Source organism: Salmo salar, chromosome 01, assembly GCF_965601325.2.
Source record: "Salmo salar chromosome 01, fSalSal1, whole genome shotgun sequence".
NCBI classification, from domain to species: domain Eukaryota; kingdom Metazoa; phylum Chordata; class Actinopteri; order Salmoniformes; family Salmonidae; genus Salmo; species Salmo salar.
This window is the reverse complement of record NC_138291.1, coordinates 917,501-935,275: the sequence shown is the minus strand read 5'-3', so window position 1 is coordinate 935,275 and position 17,775 is coordinate 917,501. Positions and strand designations below refer to the sequence as shown.

Below are 17,775 nucleotides of genomic sequence, written 5' to 3'. Positions count from 1 at the left end.
TCCAGCCGTTTGCTTAGAAATTCTAGGGACAATTAGGAGGCCTGCGTCTTGTGACCGTAGCGTACGTGTAGGTATGTACGGCAGGACCAAATCGGAAAGATAGGTAGGAGCAAGCCCATGTAATGCTTTGTAGGTTAGCAGTAAAACCTTGAAATCAGCCCTCGCCTTAACAGGAAGCCAGTGTAGGGAGGCTAGCACTGGAGTAATATGATCAAATTTTTTGGTTCTAGTCAGGATTCTAGCAGCCGTATTTAGCACTAACTGAAGTTTGTTTAGTGCTTTATCCGGGTAGCCGGAAAGTAGAGCATTGCAGTAGTCCAGCCTAGAAGTAACAAAAGCATGGATACAGTTTTCTGCATCATTTTTGGACAGAAAGTTTCTGATTTTTGCAATGTTACGTAGATGGTGTCCTATTCTCTATATAGTGCACTAGGTTTGTCCAGGGCCCATAGAGAATAGGGTGTCCTATTCTCTATTTAGTGCACTAGGTTTGTCCAGGGCCCATAGAGAATAGGGTGTCCTATTCTCTATTTAGTGCACTAGGTTTGTCCAGGGCCCATAGAGAATAGGGTGTCCTATTCTCTATTTAGTGCACTAGGTTTGTCCAGGGCCCATAGAGAATAGGGTGTCCTATTCTCTATTTAGTGCACTAGGTTTGTCCAGGGCCCATAGAGAATAGGGGGCCATTTGGGGGACACATCGTATCTGTTCTCCTGCTGATGTTCTCAATGGTTATGTGTGTTTCCAGGACGGTTCTAAAGGACAGCGGGTTCTTCCGGTACCTCCACACGGCGGTCATCGTTAGCGGAACCATGCTGGTGTTTGGAGGGAACACGCACAACGACACGTCCATGAGCCACGGAGCCAAGTGCTTCTCCTCTGACTTCATGGCCTATGACCTGGGTATGTGACAGCCTTAACCTGTTATAACCTCTCATAAATCCTTCATTACAAGATGAGCATGCCACAGACATACAACCAGGGTACAGTCTCATAACGCAATAATGTATAACCACTTACAAACATAACAACACAGACTTAATGGCCTACATCCTGGGCAGTGACAGATTATATGGACATTTATAGCCGTTAATAACCTCTCAAAAACACCACGTCATTCTAAAGTTTGTTAGATCATGAAAACAACAGCAGAGACTGATCTCTTGTCCTGAAATCAAATAAAAAAGATTGGACTTAGAATTGGCGCTCCGGTACCCCTTGCCCGGCGGTAGCAAAGAGAACAGTCTAGGACTTGGGTGACTAGAGCCCTTAGAAATGTTTAGGTCATTTCTCTGACACCGCCTGGTATAGAGGACCTGGATGGCAGGAAGCTTGGACCCAGTGATGTTCTGGGCCGTACGCACTACCCTCTGTAGTGCCTTACGGTCAGATGCCGAGCAGTTGCCATACCAGGCAGTGATGCAACCAGTCAGGATGCTCTTGATGGTGCAGCTGTAGAACCTTTTGAGGATCTGAGGACCCATGCCAAATATTTTCCATCTCCTGAGGGGGAATATGCATTGTTGAGCCCTCTTTAAGACTGTCTTGGTGTGTTTGGACCATGATAGTTTGTTGGTGATGTGGACACCAAGGATCTTGATGTTCTCGACCTGCTCCACTACAGCCCCGTCGATGAGAATGGGGGCGTGCTCGGTGCTCCTTTTTCCTGTAGTCCATGACCATCTCCTTTTGTCTGGATCACGTTTCGGGAAAGGTTGACCAGGTCTCTGACCTCTTCCCTATAGGCTGTCTCATCGTTGTTGGTGATCAGGCCTACCACCGTTGTTGTCGGCAAACTTAATGATGGTGTTGGAGTTGTGCCTGGCCGTGCGGTCGTGGGTGAACAGGGAGTACAGGAGGGGACTGAGCACACACCCTTGAAGGGCCCCCATGTTGAGGATCAGCGTGGCGGATGTGTTGTTACCTACCCTCACCACCTGGGGGCGGCCCGTCAAAGTCCTGGATCCAGTTGAAAAGGTAGGTGTTTAGTCCCAGGGTCCTTAGCTTAGTGATGAGCTTTGAGGGCACTATGGTGTCCAACGCTGAGCTGTAGTCAATGAACAGCATTCTCACGTAGGTGTTCTTTTTGTCCAGGTTTAAAGGTCTTACTCGCATCGGCTACGGAGAGCGTGATAACACAGTCGTCCGGAACAGCTGGTGCTCTCATGCATGCTTCAGTGTTGCTCTATCCACCATTCATAGTGACAATATAGTCTACCTGTCTGAGAATACCTGAACATCTGCAGGGGACATTGGTGGGCTGGTGGCAGCTAGCCCCGGCCAGTGATGGCAGCTAGACCGGGCCAGTGATGGCAGCCAGACCGGGCCAGTGATGGCAGCCAGACCGGGCCAGTCATGGCAGCCAGACCGGGCCAGTCATGGCAGCCAGACCGGGCCAGTCATGGCAGCCAGACCGGGCCAGTCATGGCAGCCAGCCCTGGCCAGTGATGGCAGCCAGACCGGGCCAGTGATGGCAGCCATTTCTCGTGTTTCTTGGCCAATCTTCTTTGCAGCAATTTGACCATGAAGGCCTGATTCACACAAGGCCTGATTCGTCTCCTCTGAACAGTTGATGTTAAGATGTCTGTTACAAACCCTAACCCTAGCACACCCTAACCCTAACCCAGTCTAACCCTAACCCAGTCTAACCCTGTCTAAATGTAACACATTGCTGGTCAGATCATGTAACAACAAACGGATGTAGAAACTTGTCAATGTAAACATGTCTCTCTCTCTAAACAGCATGTGATGAGTGGTCAGTGCTGTCCAGACCAGACCTCCACCATGATGTCAACCGGTTCGGACACACGGCCGTCTACAGTGACAGGTACAGAGAGACCGTCTGCTTCAGGGTCCCTAGCCCAGTAATGGACTGTTGGAGCCCAACATTACACCTTATAGTCCAAGGACCTGACATGTTCTGTTTAGAGGCGAAGTGGCTCTGGGAGCCAAAACAGCCAAATATTCCATCTAAACGTGAATCGAATCTGAATTGAGGTATGGTTGTAGAAACATATCACATCAAAATACAGGGGGGGAACAAAGCTTAGGGAGCGATGTCTAGGGAACTCTGTCTGGGGAACTCTGTCTACGGAACTCTGTCTGGGGAACTCTGTCTGGGGAACTCTGTCTACGGAACTCTGTCTGGGGAACTCTGTCTAGGGAACTCTGTCTGGGGAACTCTGTCTGGGGAACTCTGTCTGGGGAACTCTGTCTGGGGAACTCTTTCTGGGGAACTCTGTCTAGGAACTCTGTCTGGGGAACTCTGTCTGGGGAACTCTGTCTGGGGAACTCTGTCTGGGGAACTCTGTCTGGGGAACTCTGTCTGGGGAACTCTGTCTGGGGAACTCTGTCTGGGGAACTCTGTCTAGGGAACTCTGTCTGGGGAACTCTGTCTGGGGAACTCTGTCTGGGGAACTCTGTCTGGGGAACTCTGTCTGGGGAACTCTGTCTGGGGAACTCTGTCTCGGGAACTATGTCTGGGGAACTATGTCTGGGGAACTATGTCTGGGGAACTCTGTCTGGGGAACTCTGTCTGGGGAACTCTGTCTGGGGAACTCTGTCTGGGGAACTCTGTCTGGGGAACTCTGTCTGGGGAACTCTGTCTGGGGAACTCTGTCTGGGGAACTCTGTCTGGGGAACTCTGTCTAGGAAATAAGCTTACTGTACTTTCTTTCATGTGTCTTATCTTTCTTTCCACCTCCCCCCACTCCCTCCCTCCCTCCCCCCCTACAGTGTGATGTATGTGTTTGGGGGGTTCAACAGTCTGTTGTTGAGTGATGTCCTGATCTACACGCCAGCCAGCTGCTCCAGCGCTCCCAGCGCTGCCGCCTGTATAGCGGCCTGGCCGGGGGTTCACTGCGTTTGGAATGCTAACCTGGGCTCCTGCCTGCCCTGGGACTCGAACCCTGGACCCCTGGAGGAGCACCTGGCCTCCTGTGGAACCAGAACATGTAGGTGACCTGTCTTTCTAACCACTAGCCTACTTCCACATATGTGACCGACCGGCTCGATTCGGTCTTATGTATCAAAATGTGTTTCATACATTGTATAAAAGTAGAGACTCAGAGCTAGAAAATGGTATATCATACACTGCAGTTGAGGATCAATAGGAAAGTAATTCTGCTTTGAAAGTTGATAAACTTAGATTTAACGCTGGTTTATACTACAGGTGTGTTCGTGAATTTAGTTTGTGGAGGAGAGAGCCTGGTCTAGTTTGTGGACCAGAGAGAGCCTGGTCTAGCTTGTGGAACAGAGAGAGCCTGGTCTAGCTTGTGGACCAGAGAGCCTGGTCTAGCTTGTGGACCAGAGAGCCTGGTCTAGTTTGTGGACCAGAGAGCCTGGTCTAGTTTGTGGACCAGAGAGCCTGGTCTAGCTTGTGGACCAGAGAGCCTGGTCTAGTTTGTGGAGGAGAGAGCCTGGTCTAGCTTGTGGACCAGAGTGCCTGGTCAAGCTTGTGGACCAGAGAGCCTGGTCAAGCTTGTGGACCAGAGAGCCTGGTCTAGCTTGTGGACCAGAGAGCCTGGTCTAGTTTGTGGACCAGAGAGCCTGGTCTAGCTTGTGGACCAGAGAGCCTGGTCTAGCTTGTGGACCAGAGAGCCTGGTCTAGCTTGTGGACCAGAGAGCCTGGTCTAGCTTGTGGACCAGAGAGTCTGGTCTAGCTTGTGGAGGAGAGAGGCTGGTCTAGTTTGTGGAGGAGAGAGGCTGGTCTAGTTTGTGGAGGAGAGAGCCTGGTCTAGTTTGTGGAGGAGAGAGCCTGGTCTAGCTTGTGGACCAGAGAGCCTGGTCTAGCTTGTGGATCAGAGAGCCTGGTCTAGCTTGTGGATCAGAGAGCCTGGTCTAGCTTGTGGAGGAGAGAGCCTGGTCTAGCTTGTGGACCAGAGAGCCTGGTCTAGTTTGTGGACCAGAGAGCCTGGTCTAGCTTGTGGACCAGAGAGCCTGGTCTAGCTTGTGGACCAGAGAGCCTGGTCTAGTTTGTGGACCAGAGAGCCTGGTCTAGCTTGTGGACCAGAGAGCCTGGTCTAGCTTGTGGACCAGAGAGCCTGGTCTAGCTTGTGGACCAGAGAGCCTGGTCTAGCTTGTGGACCAGAGAGCCTGGTCTAGCTTGTGGACCAGAGAGCCTGGTCTAGCTTGTGGACCAGAGAGCCTGGTCTAGCTTGTGGAGGAGAGAGCCTGGTCTAGCTTGTGGACCAGAGAGCCTGGTCTAGCTTGTGGACCAGAGAGCCTGGTCTAGTTTGTGGACCAGAGAGCCTGGTCTAGCTTGTGGACCAGAGAGCCTGGTCTAGCTTGTGGAGGAGAGAGCCTGGTCTAGCTTGTGGACCAGAGAGCCTGGTCTAGCTTGGGGAGGAGAGAGGCTGGTCTGGTTTGTGGACCAGAGAGGCTGGTCTAGCTTATGGACCAGAGAGCCTGGTCTAGCTTGTGGACCAGAGAGTCTGGTCTAGCTTGTGGACCAGAGAGTCTGGTCTAGCTTGTGGACCAGAGAGCCTGGTCTAGCTTGTGGACCAGAGAGCCTGGTCTAGCTTGTGGACCAGAGAGCCTGGTCTAGCTTGTGGACCAGAGAGTCTGGTGAAGCTTGTGGACCAGAGAGCCTGGTCTAGCTTGTGGACCAGAGAGCCTGGTCTAGCTTGTGGAGGAGAGAGGCTGGTCTAGCTTGTGGACCAGAGAGCCTGGTCTAGCTTGTGGACCAGAGAGCCTGGTCTAGCTTGTGGAGGAGAGAGCCTGGTCTAGCTTGTGGAGGAGAGAGCCTGGTCTAGCTTGTGGAGGAGAGAGGCTGGTCTAGCTTGTGGACCAGAGAGCCTGGTCTAGCTTGTGGAGGAGAGAGCCTGGTCTAGTTTGTGGACCAGAGAGGCTGGTCTAGCTTGTGGAGGAGAGTTATGAAGGGAGATGGTCCTTTCCTCTTTTTTTTCCTACGGTTTGCTCAGTCTGAATAATGCTGTTAGCGACCGTTTTTAAACCTAAAATCGTAGTTAAAACAATCAGCTCTTAAAGGACAGACATATCCTCAGTGTTTTCTCTTTTTGTTGGGGAGATTGAACCATTGCCCCCTTTACATGGCACTCCACTCTCCTTCTCACCTGATTTAACACCTGATATACTGAACTAAAGGTACATCTCAATAGGTGGTCCAGGTATCCTCATGACATGGCACAAGTGGGGGGGCTTCCTCTTATTTTATTTATTTTACTGTATTTTATTTCACCTTTATTTAACCAGGTAGGCAAGTTGAGAACAAGTTCTCATTTACAACTGCGACCTGGCCAAGATAAAGCAAAGCAGTGCGACAACATACAACAACACAGAGTTACACATGGAGTAAAACAAACATACAGTCAATAATACAGTAGAAAAATAAGTCTATGTACAATGTGAGCAAATGAGGTGAGTTAAAACCTCTTCAGCGTCTCATCCCGTCAGCGGGATCAAAATCCAGCGAAAAATCATATCGCCAATTAGCATTAAAAAAAAATCATATATATATATTTTTTTTATTAATATATATATATTTTTTTTATAGATACACCTCTCCTGAATCGACCCACGTCGTCCGATTTCAAAAAGGTTTTACAGGAAAAGCAAATCATTAGATTATGTTAGATGAGTCCATCGTAAAAAGCAGCTTCATAGCCATTTTCCGACCAACCACTTGCATCACATATAATCAAAAAACAGCTAAATGCAGCACTAACCTTTTACAAACTTCATCAGATGGCACCCCTAGGACATCATGTTATACAATGCATGCATTATTTTGTTCAATAAAGGTCATATTTATATATAAAAACAGCATTTTACATCGGCGCGTAACGTTGACTAAATAATTTCCCCTCAAATGCGTCCCGGTAAACAATGCTACATTTCCCTAAATTACTATCCGATAACGATTTTTTAAATTTATATTGTCAATCTAACATTTATAGATGAATATCTCTTGAGAACACCTGTCATACCAGATTTTAAATTAACTTTACTGGGTAATCACACTTTGCGATAAAAGGAGATGCGATACTCAGAAAATGAGCTAATATACAGAGCTCGGCGCCATCTTGGAAACAATCGCATGTCACATCTCATCTTGTATAATATTGTCAATAATCGCCTACCTTTAGTTGTCTTCATCAGAAAGCATCCCAGGTCCACAACAGATGTATTTTCGGTCAAAAAGTCCATACTTCACGTTCCATTAGCCTGCTGTTGGTAGCGCGTCCTATGGCTCTCTCCAAGCGCAGGGCTGAAGTTCCGGATAAAATGAGATTCTCCCGCCTGTAGGTTCGTTCAAACATGTCAAACGTTGTAAAACATTAATCTTCAGGGCCTGTAACACCAAGAGAGCCAATAAGATTCGAGGGGGATGATTTCATTGCCTTTAAAACCGTTTCCAAAGGTGGGGGTAGACATGGCCGCCGGCGTCATAATGTTGATGGCCCATCCCCTGTGACCAATTTCCAATGCGTGTCATTCACTGAGTTTCGACTGTATAAGGCTCAAACCACTGTGAAAAGACTGGCGACATCTAGTGGAAGCAATAGGAAGTGCTCACTGAACCATTGTTAACGGTGTGATTAATAGGGAAAGATGAGAAGTCGAGTCCACAATTCAGAATTCCACTTCCTGTTTCAATCGGTCTCGGGGTTTTGACTGCCATTTGAGTTCTGTTATACTCACAGACACCATTCAAACAGTTTTAGAAACTTTAGGGTGGTTTCTATCCATATATAATAAGTATATGCATGCCCTAGCTTCTGAGTTTGATCAGTAGGCCGTTGAAAATGGGAACGATTTTTTTTCAAAATGCGCTGTGGCGCCCCCTATCCTAGGGTATCCTCAAGAGGTTGAGGTAAAGGCAAAAAAGGCCATGGTGGCAAAGTAAATACAATATAGCAAGTAAAACACTGGAATGGTAGATTTGCAGTGGAAGAAAGTGCAAAGTAGAAATAGTAATAATGTGGTGCAAAGGAGCAAAATAAATAAATACAGTAGGGTAAGAGGTAGTTGTTTGGGCTAAATTATAGATGGGCTATGTACAGGTGCAGTAATCTGTGAGCTGCTCTGACAGCTGGTGCTTAAAGCTAGTGAGGGAGAATAGTGTTTCCAGTTTCAGAGATTTTTGTAGTTCGTTCCAGTCATTGGCAGCAGAGAACTGGAAGGAGAGACGGCCAAAGGAGGAATTGGCTTTGGGGGTGACCAGAGAGATATACCTGCTGGAGCGCGTGCTACAGGTGGGTGCTGCTATGGTGACCAGTGAACGGAGATAAGGGGGGACTTTACCTAGCAGGGTCTTGTAGATGACCTGGAGCCAGTGGGTTTGGCAACGAGTATGAAGCGAAGGCCAGCCAACGAGAGCGTACAGGTCGCAGTGATGGGTAGTATATGGGGCTTTGGTGACAAAACGGATGGCACTGTGATAGACTGCATCCAATTTGTTGAGTAGAGTATTGGAGGCTATTTTGTAAATGACATCGCCGAAGTCGAGGATCGGTAGGATGGTCAGTTTTACGAAGGTATGTTTGGCAGCATGAGTAAAGGATGCTTTGTTGCGAAATAGGAAGCCAATTCTAGATTTAACTTTGGATTGGAGATGTTTGATGTGAGTCTGGAAGGAGAGTTTACAGTCTAACCAGACACCTAGGTATTTGTAGTTGTCCACATATTCTAAGTCAGTTATCTATTGTTCCTTTAAAACCTCTTCACTATAGGGGGCAGTATTTTCACGGCCGGATAAAAAACGTACCCGATATAAGCTGGTTACTACTCCTGCCCAGAAACTAGAATATGCATAGGATAGCTTTGGATAGAAAACACTCTATAGTTTCTAAAACTGTTTGAATGGTGTCTGTGAGTATAACAGAACTCATATGGCAGGCAAAAACCTGAGAAGATTCCATACAGGAAGTGCCCTGTCTGACAATTTGTTGTACTTCTGTTGCATCTCTATCGAAAATACAGCATCTGTGCTGTAACGTGACATTTTCTAAGGCTTCCATTGGCTCTCAGAAGGCGCCAGAAAGTGGAATGGGGTGTCTGCTGTCTCTGGGCAAAGAACAGCAGCAGAGTTTGTGAGTGGTCAGCCTAGTGGCTCAGAGACAGAAATGCGCTTTCACGAGAGTTGGCCATTTTTTTCTTTCACCCTTTAAATGAATACAACGTTGCCCGGTTGGAATATTGTCGCTATTTTATGAGAAAAATAGCATAAAAATTGATTTTAAACAGCGTTTGACATGCTTCTAAGTACGGTAATGGAATATTTAGACATTTTTTGTAACGAAATGCGCCCGCGCGTTACCGTTTGGATAGTGACCTGAACGCACGAACAAAACTGAGTTATTTGAATATAACTATGGATTATTTGGAACCAAAACAACATTTGCTGTTGAAGTAGAAGTCCTGGGAGTGCATTCTGACGAAGAACAGCAAAGGTAATCCAATTTTTCTAATGGTAATTCTGAGTTTACTGAGCCTCGACGTTGGCGAGTGTCTGAATAGCTAGCCGTGATGGCCGAGCTATGTGCTCAGAATATTGCAAAATGTGCTTTTGCCGAAAAGCTATTTTAAAATCTGACATATCGGTTGCATAAAGGAGTTCTGTATCTATAATTCTTAAAATGATTGTTATGTATTTTGAGAACGTTTATGCTGAGTAATTTAGTAAATCACCGGAAGTTTTCGGTGGGTATGCTAGTTCTGAACATCACATGCTAATGTAAAAAGCTGGTTTTTGATATAAATATGAACTTGATTGAACAAAACATGCATGTATTGTATAACATAATGTCCTAGGAGTGTCATCTGATGAAGATCATCAAAGGTTAGTGCTGTATTTAGCTGTGGTTTTGTTTTTTGTGACATATATGCTTGCTTTGAAAATGGCTGTGTGATTATTTTTGGGAGGGTACTCTCCTGACATAATCTAATGTTTTGCTTTCGCTGTAAAGCCTTTTTGAAATCGGACAATGTGGTTGGATTAACGAGAGTCTTGTCTATCAAATGGTGTAAAATAGTCATATGTTTGAGAAATTGAAGTTTTAGCATTTTTAAGGGTTTTGTATTTCACGCCACAGTCTGCCATTGGATATTGGCGAGGCGTTCTGCTAGCGGAACCCCTAGATGCAAGAGGTTCCTGTCACGTCCTGACCAGCAGATGGAGCTGTTGTAGTAGTTTGGGGGTCAGGACGTGGCAGTCTTGTGTGTGTGTTTGAATGTTCTGTGTGTCTTGTGACTCCTGATCAGGAACAGCTGGGGATCGTTGTTCCTGATTGGGAGTCATATATGTAGGAGTTGTTTGTCACTGGGGTTTGTGGGTGGTTGTTTTTGCACTACGTTTCTAGCCTGTAGAACTGTAGCTGTTGTCACCTTTTTTGTATTGTTAAGTGGATGCTTTACTCCTTATTTTTGGGTAATTAAATATGAGTATTCACATACCTGCTGCGCCTTGGTTCATTTCTGAAGACAGTCGTTACAGTTCCTTTAAGCAAGATGGAGGCTGAGATCTCGAGTTTCCATCAGACCAACAACTTGAATGCCCTGCTCCTTTTTAGTTGTCTAAAAATCACAACATTGCACAAAACATATTTTTTTACCCTTTGTGTGTACTTTACTGTATTTATACTTGGGATATCGCGTTTCAACAGTAAAAGTAAAAAATTGACTGGAGAACTTCTATTGTGGATGTTGACAACGATCGTTGTGACCAGTACAGCTGTACAGCCAGTACTACTACTATACTAGTACTGTACTAATACTGTACGAATCATGTATGAATACTAATACTGTACGAATACTGTACGAATCATGTATGTATACTAATATTTTACTAATACTGTACGAATCATGTATGAATACTATACTAATCATCTATGTATACTAATACTGTACGAATCATGTATGAATACTAATACTTTACTAATACTGTACGAATCATGTATTAATACTATACTAATACTGTAAGAATCATGTATTAATACTTTACTAATACAGTACGAATTATGCATGAATACCAATACTATACTAATACTGTATGAATACTGTACGCATACTAATACTATAGTATTACTGTACAGATATTATACGTGTACTGTAACTATACTACTACTGTCTTGTACTGTAGAGTGTTGTAGAGTATGGTGGAGTATTGTACAGTGTAGTACAGTATAGTGTAGTAGAGTGCAGTACAGTATAGTGAAGTAATGGCCTTACCTGTGGCTCAGTTTGTAGAGCATGGTGTTTGCAACGCCAGCATGGTGTTTGCAACGCCAGGGTTGTGGGTTCGATTCCCACGGGGGGAGCCAGTACAAAATAAATAAATGCATGAAATGTATGCATTCACTACTGTAAGTCGCTCTGGATAAGAGCGTCTGCTAAATGACTAAAATGTAAAAATGTACTAAATATTCCTCTGTGGTTGTATTGTAGATGTTGACAACGATCGTTGTGACCAGTACACGGACTGCTACAGCTGCACATCCAATACCAACGGCTGCCAGTGGTGTGCTGTTCAGTGTCTCTCCGTGACCTCAAACTGTACAGCCGTCACGGTAAGAACGGCCAATGGGCTGCGCTCATTATCATAACGTTATAGTAGATTACATGGACTTTACACACTGTCTCTTCGCTGCAGAATTCCAGTAAAATACCCAGGGTTTTCAGAAATGGGAAGACTCCTGGAATCAGGAGGGAGTAAGCAGGAAATACTAGTTTATGTTAATATGTAGGACATGTCTTCCTACCCCAGGGGGCCATCATGGAGTATGATGTCTGTCCTAAAGACAACCCATCATATGTCTGCAACAAGAAGACCAGCTGTAAGAGCTGTGGGGTGGACCAGAACTGCCAGTGGGAACCTCGGAACCAGGAGTGCATCGCTCTACCAGGTGAGAACCCCAAAAAAACAGAGGTGTATATGCTTACCTGGTAACCTAGAAAGCAACTGGTAAGAGCCCAGAAACCAGAAGTGTATCTCTCTATCTGGTAAGAAACCAGAAGTGCATCTCTCTATCTGGTAAGAAACCAGAAGTGCATCTCTCTATCTGGTAAGAAACCAGAAGTGTATCTCTCTACCTGGTAAGAAACCAGAAGTGCATCTCTCTATCTGGTAAGAAACCAGAAACCAGAACTGCATCTCTCTACGTGGTAAGAACCCAGAAACCAGAAGTGTATCGCTCTATCTGGTAAGAAACCAGAAACCAGAACTGCATCTCTCTATCGTGGTAAGAACCCAGAAACCAGAAGTCTATCTCTCTATCTGGTAAGAAACCAGAAGTCTATCTCTCTACCTGGTAAGAAACCAGAACTGCATCTCTCTACCTGGTAAGAAACCAGAAACCAGAACTGCATCTCTCTACCTGGTAAGAACCCAGAAACCAGAAGTGTATCGCTCTATCTGGTAAGAAACCAGAAGTCTATCTCTCTATCTGGTAAGAAACCAGAAGTGCATCTCTCTACCTGGTAAGAAACCAGAAGTGCATCTCTCTACCTGGTAAGAAAGAGTAATATAGTTACAATTTATTACAACATATATAGAAAGGTCACTATAGTTACAATATATTACAACATATATAGAAAGGTTACTATAGTTACAATATATTACAACATATATAGAAAGGTTACTATAGTTACAATATATTACAACATATATAGAAAGGTTACTATAGTTACAATATATTACAACATATATAGAAAGGTTACTATAGTTACAATATATTACAACATATATAGAAAGGTTACTATAGTTACAATATATTACAACATATATAGAAAGGTGAGCTTTTGTATTTAGTTAATCCATTTTGAATTCAATCTGTAACAACAAAATGTGGAATAAGTTAAGGGGTATGAATACTTTCTGAAGGTACTGTACCATAGGAAAGGACTGATCACAATTTTTTCCTACAGATTTGCATGTTGCCCTGATAAGTTGGTGTTAGATGTTTTAAAGGGATACTTTGGGGATGTTGGCTATGAGGACCTTAATCTATTTCCCATAGTCATGCTAGTAGATACCCATAGACTTCCAGTCATTGCGCTAACGCTAGTTAGCATTGGCTCGCAAAACTACTTGTAACTTCCTTCATAGTGGACACTGAGACATAAACATGGTATCCACGAGTTCATCTGACTCTGGGGAAATAAAGGGCCTCATTGACAAAATCCCCAAGGTATCCGTTCAACGGTCCTGTCTGTTCTTCTTGCAGAGAACATTTGTTTCTATAGACATCTATCTCTCTTTATAATATAGCAAAATGTATCTTTCTCCGTCCAGAGACTATTTGTGGTGAGAGTTGGCACCTGGTGGGTAACTCGTGTCTGAAGTTCATCACAGCAAAGGACTCGTACGACAAGGCCAAGCTGACCTAGTCGGGGTCACAACGCCGTCCTGGCCTCGTTGACCAATCAGAAGAAGGTGGACTTCGTCCTAACGAGCTGCAGATCATGAACGTTCTGGTGAGCAAGGTTACTATAGTTACAATTTATTACAACATATATAGAAAGGTTACTATAGTGACAATTTATTACAACATATATAGAAAGGTCACTATAGTTACAATTTACTACAACATATATAGAAAGGTCACTATAGTTACAATATATTACAACATATATAGAAAGGTCACTATAGTTACAATTTATTACAACATATATAGAAAGGTCACTATAGTTACAATTTATTACAACATATATAGAAAGGTTACTATAGTTACAATTTATTACAACATATATAGAAAGGTTACTATAGTTACAATTTATTACAACATATATAGAAAGGTTACTATAGTTACAATATATTACAACATATATAGAAAGGTCACTATAGTTACAATTTATTACAACATATATAGAAAGGTTACGATAGTTACAATATATTACAACATATATAGAAAGGTTACTATAGTTACAATTTATTACAACATATATAGAAAGGTTACTATAGTTACAATATATTACAACATATATAGAAAGGTTACTATAGTGACAATATATTACAACATATATAGAAAGGTTACTATAGTTACAATATATTACAACATATATAGAAAGGTTACTATAGTTACAATATACTACAACATATATAGAAAGGTTACAATATATTACAACATATATAGAAAGGTTACTATAGTTACAATATATTACAACATATATAGAAAGGTCACTATAGTTACAATTTATTACAACATATATAGAAAGGTTACTATAGTTAATATATTACAACATATATAGAAAGGTTACTATAGTTACAATTTATTACAACATATATAGAAAGGTAACTATAGTTACAATATATTACAACATATATAGAAAGGTTACTATAGTTACAATTTATTACAACATATATAGAAAGGTTACTATAGTTACAATATATTACAACATATATAGAAAGGTTACTATAGTTACAATTTATTACAACATATATAGAAAGGTTACTATAGTTACAATTTATTACAACATATATAGAAAGGTTACTATAGTTACAATATATTACAACATATATAGAAAGGTTACTATAGTTACAATATATTACAACATATATAGAAAGGTTACTATAGTTACAATATATTACAACATATATAGAAAGGTTACTATAGTTACAATTTATTACAACATATATAGAAAGGTCACTATAGTTACAATTTATTACAACATATATAGAAAGGTTACTATAGTTACAATATATTACAACATATATAGAAAGGTTACTATAGTTACAATATATTACAACATATATAGAAAGGTAACTATAGTTACAATATATTACAACATATATAGAAAGGTTACTATAGTTACAATATACTACAACATATATAGAAAGGTTACAATATATTACAACATATATAGAAAGGTTACTATAGTTACAATATATTACAACATATATAGAAAGGTCACTATAGTTACAATTTATTACAACATATATAGAAAGGTTACTATAGTTAATATATTACAACATATATAGAAAGGTTACTATAGTTACAATTTATTACAACATATATAGAAAGGTCACTATAGTTACAATTTATTACAACATATATAGAAAGGTTACTATAGTTACAATATATTACAACATATATAGAAAGGTTACTATAGTTACAATATATTACAACATATATAGAAAGGTTACTATAGTTACAATTTATTACAACATATATAGAAAGGTCACTATAGTTACAATTTATTACAACATATATAGAAAGGTTACTATAGTTACAATATATTACAACATATATAGAAAGGTTACTATAGTTACAATATATTACAACATATATAGAAAGGTTACTATAGTTACAATATATTACAACATATACCAGTCAAAAGTTGACTCACCTACTCATTCAAGGGTTTTTCTTTATTTGTACTATTTTCTACATTGTATAGTGGAGACATCAAAACTATGAAATAACACATGAATCGTGTAGTAACCAAATAAGGTTTAAACCAATCAAAATATATTTTATATTTGAGATTCTTCAAAGTAGCCACCCTTTGCCTTGATGACACCTTTGCACACTCTTGGCGTTCTCTCAACCAGCTTCACATGGAATGTTTTTCCAACAGTCTTGAAGGAGTTCCCACATATGCTGAGCACTTGTTGTCTGCTTTTCCTTCGCTCTGCGGTCCAACTCATCCCAAACCATCTCTATTGGGTTGAGGTCAGGTGATTGTGGAGGCCAGGTCATCTGATGCAGCACTTCATCACTCTCCTTCTTGGTCAAATAGCCCTTACACAGCCTGGAGGTGTGTTGGGTCATAGTCCTTTTGAAAAACAAATGATTGTCCCACTAAGCACAAACCAGATGGCGTATCGCTGCAGAATGCTGTGGTAGCCATGCTGGTTAAGTGTGTCACCAGCAAAGCAACATCACACCTCCTCCTCCATGCTTCACGGTGGGAACCACACATGACGAGATCATCCGTTCACTTACTGTGTCTCACAAAGATATGGCTGTTGGAACCAAAAATCTGAAATTTGGACTCATCTGACCAATGGACAGATTTCCACCGGTCTAATGTCCATTTCTCGTGTTTCTTGGCCCAAGCAAGTCTCTTCTTCTTATTGGTGTCCTTTAGTAGTGGTTTCTTTGCAGCAATTCGACCATGAAGGCCTGATTCACACAGCCTCCTCTGAACAGTTGATGTTGAGATGTGTCTGTTACTTGAACTCTGTGAAGCATCTATTTGGGCTGCAATTTCTGAGGCTGGTAACTCGAATGAACTTATCCTCTGCAGCAGAGGTAACTCTGGGTCTTCCTTTCCTGTGGCGGTCCTCATGAGAGCCAGTTTCATCACAGCTCTTGTTAGTTTTTGTGACTGCACTTGAAGAAACTGTCAAAGTATTGACTGACCTTCATGTCTTAAAGTAAATGATGGACTGCCTTATTTAACCTGTTCTTGCCATAATATGGTATTTTACCAAATAGGGCTATCTTCTGTATACCACCCCTACCTTGTCACAACACAACTGATTGGCTCAAACACATTAAGAAGGAAAGCAATTCCACAAATTCACTTTTAACAAGGCACACCTGTTAATTGAAATGCATTCCAGGTGACTACCTCATGAAACTGGTTGAGAGAATGCCAAGAGTGTGCAAAGCTGTCATTAAGGCAAAGGGTGGCTATTTGGAAGAATCAAAATTATATAATAAAACACTTTATTGGTTACTACTTGATTCCATATGTGTTATTTCATAGTTTTAACATATTTACTATTATTCTACAATGTAGAAAATAGTAAAAATGAGAAAAACCCTTGACTGAGTAGGTGTGTCCCAACCTTTGACTGGTACTGTATATAGCAAGGTCACTATCGTTACAATATATTACAACATACAGTGCATTCAGAAAGTATTTAAACCCCTTGACTTTATCCAGATTTTGTTACGTTACAGCCTTATTCTAAAATGGATTAAAAGAAAGAAAAATCCTCATCAATCTACACACAATACCCCATAATGACATCACAATACCCCATAATGACATCACAATACCCCATAATGACATCACAATACCCCATAATGACATCACAATACCCCATAATGACATCACAATACATAATGAAAGTAGGTTATTAGCACCTTTGGCAGCGATTACAGCCTCGTCTTCTTGGGTATGACGCTACAAGCTTGGCACACCTGTATTTGGGGAGTTTCTCCCATTCTTCTCTGCAGATCCTCTCAAGCTCTGTCAGGTTGGATGGGGAGTGTCGCTGCACAGCTACTTTCAAGTCTCTCCAGAGATGTTCGATTGGGGTTCAAGTTCAGACTCTGGCTGGGCCACTCAAGGACATTCAGAGACTTGTCCCAAAGGCACTGTTGGAAGGTGAACCGTCGAACCTTCGTCCCAGTCTGAGGTCCTGAGCGCTCTGGAGCAGGTTTCCATCAAGGATCTCTCTGTTCTTTGATCCGTTCATCTTTGCCTCGATCCTGACTAGTCTCCCAGTCCCTGCCGCTGAAAAACATCCCCACAGCATGATGCTACCACCACCATGCTTCACCGTAGGGATGGTGCCAGGTTTCCTCCAGATGTGACGTTTGGCATTCAGGACAAAGAGTTCAATCTTGGTTTCATTCATTCCACCATGTCGAATGAAAAGAATTCAGCATTTATAGCCACAGGCCGTCCCTGTGGCTTAGTTGGTAGAGCATGGTGTGTGCAACGCCAGGGTTGTGGGTTCGATTCCCACGGGGGGCCAGTACAAAAATGCATGAAATGAAATGTATAAAATGTATGCATTCACTACTGTAAGTTGCTCTGGATAAGAGCGTCTGCTAAATGACTAAAATGTAAATGTAA

At 42.3% G+C, this 17,775-nt stretch overlaps 1 pseudogene across 1 annotated transcript in view; it reads left to right on the top strand.

The window, feature by feature from the left end:
- LOC106578259 (attractin-like) overlaps positions 1 to 17,775 on the top strand; it is a 115,307-nt pseudogene that overhangs the window by 54,931 nt on the left and 42,601 nt on the right. Inside the window, exons 10-15 of the transcript XR_014379040.1 lie at positions 749 to 903; positions 2,743 to 2,827; positions 3,736 to 3,953; positions 11,407 to 11,528; positions 11,726 to 11,864; positions 13,253 to 13,428. The product of XR_014379040.1 is annotated as an attractin-like (transcript). The remainder of the gene's footprint in view (positions 1 to 748; positions 904 to 2,742; positions 2,828 to 3,735; positions 3,954 to 11,406; positions 11,529 to 11,725; positions 11,865 to 13,252; positions 13,429 to 17,775) is intronic.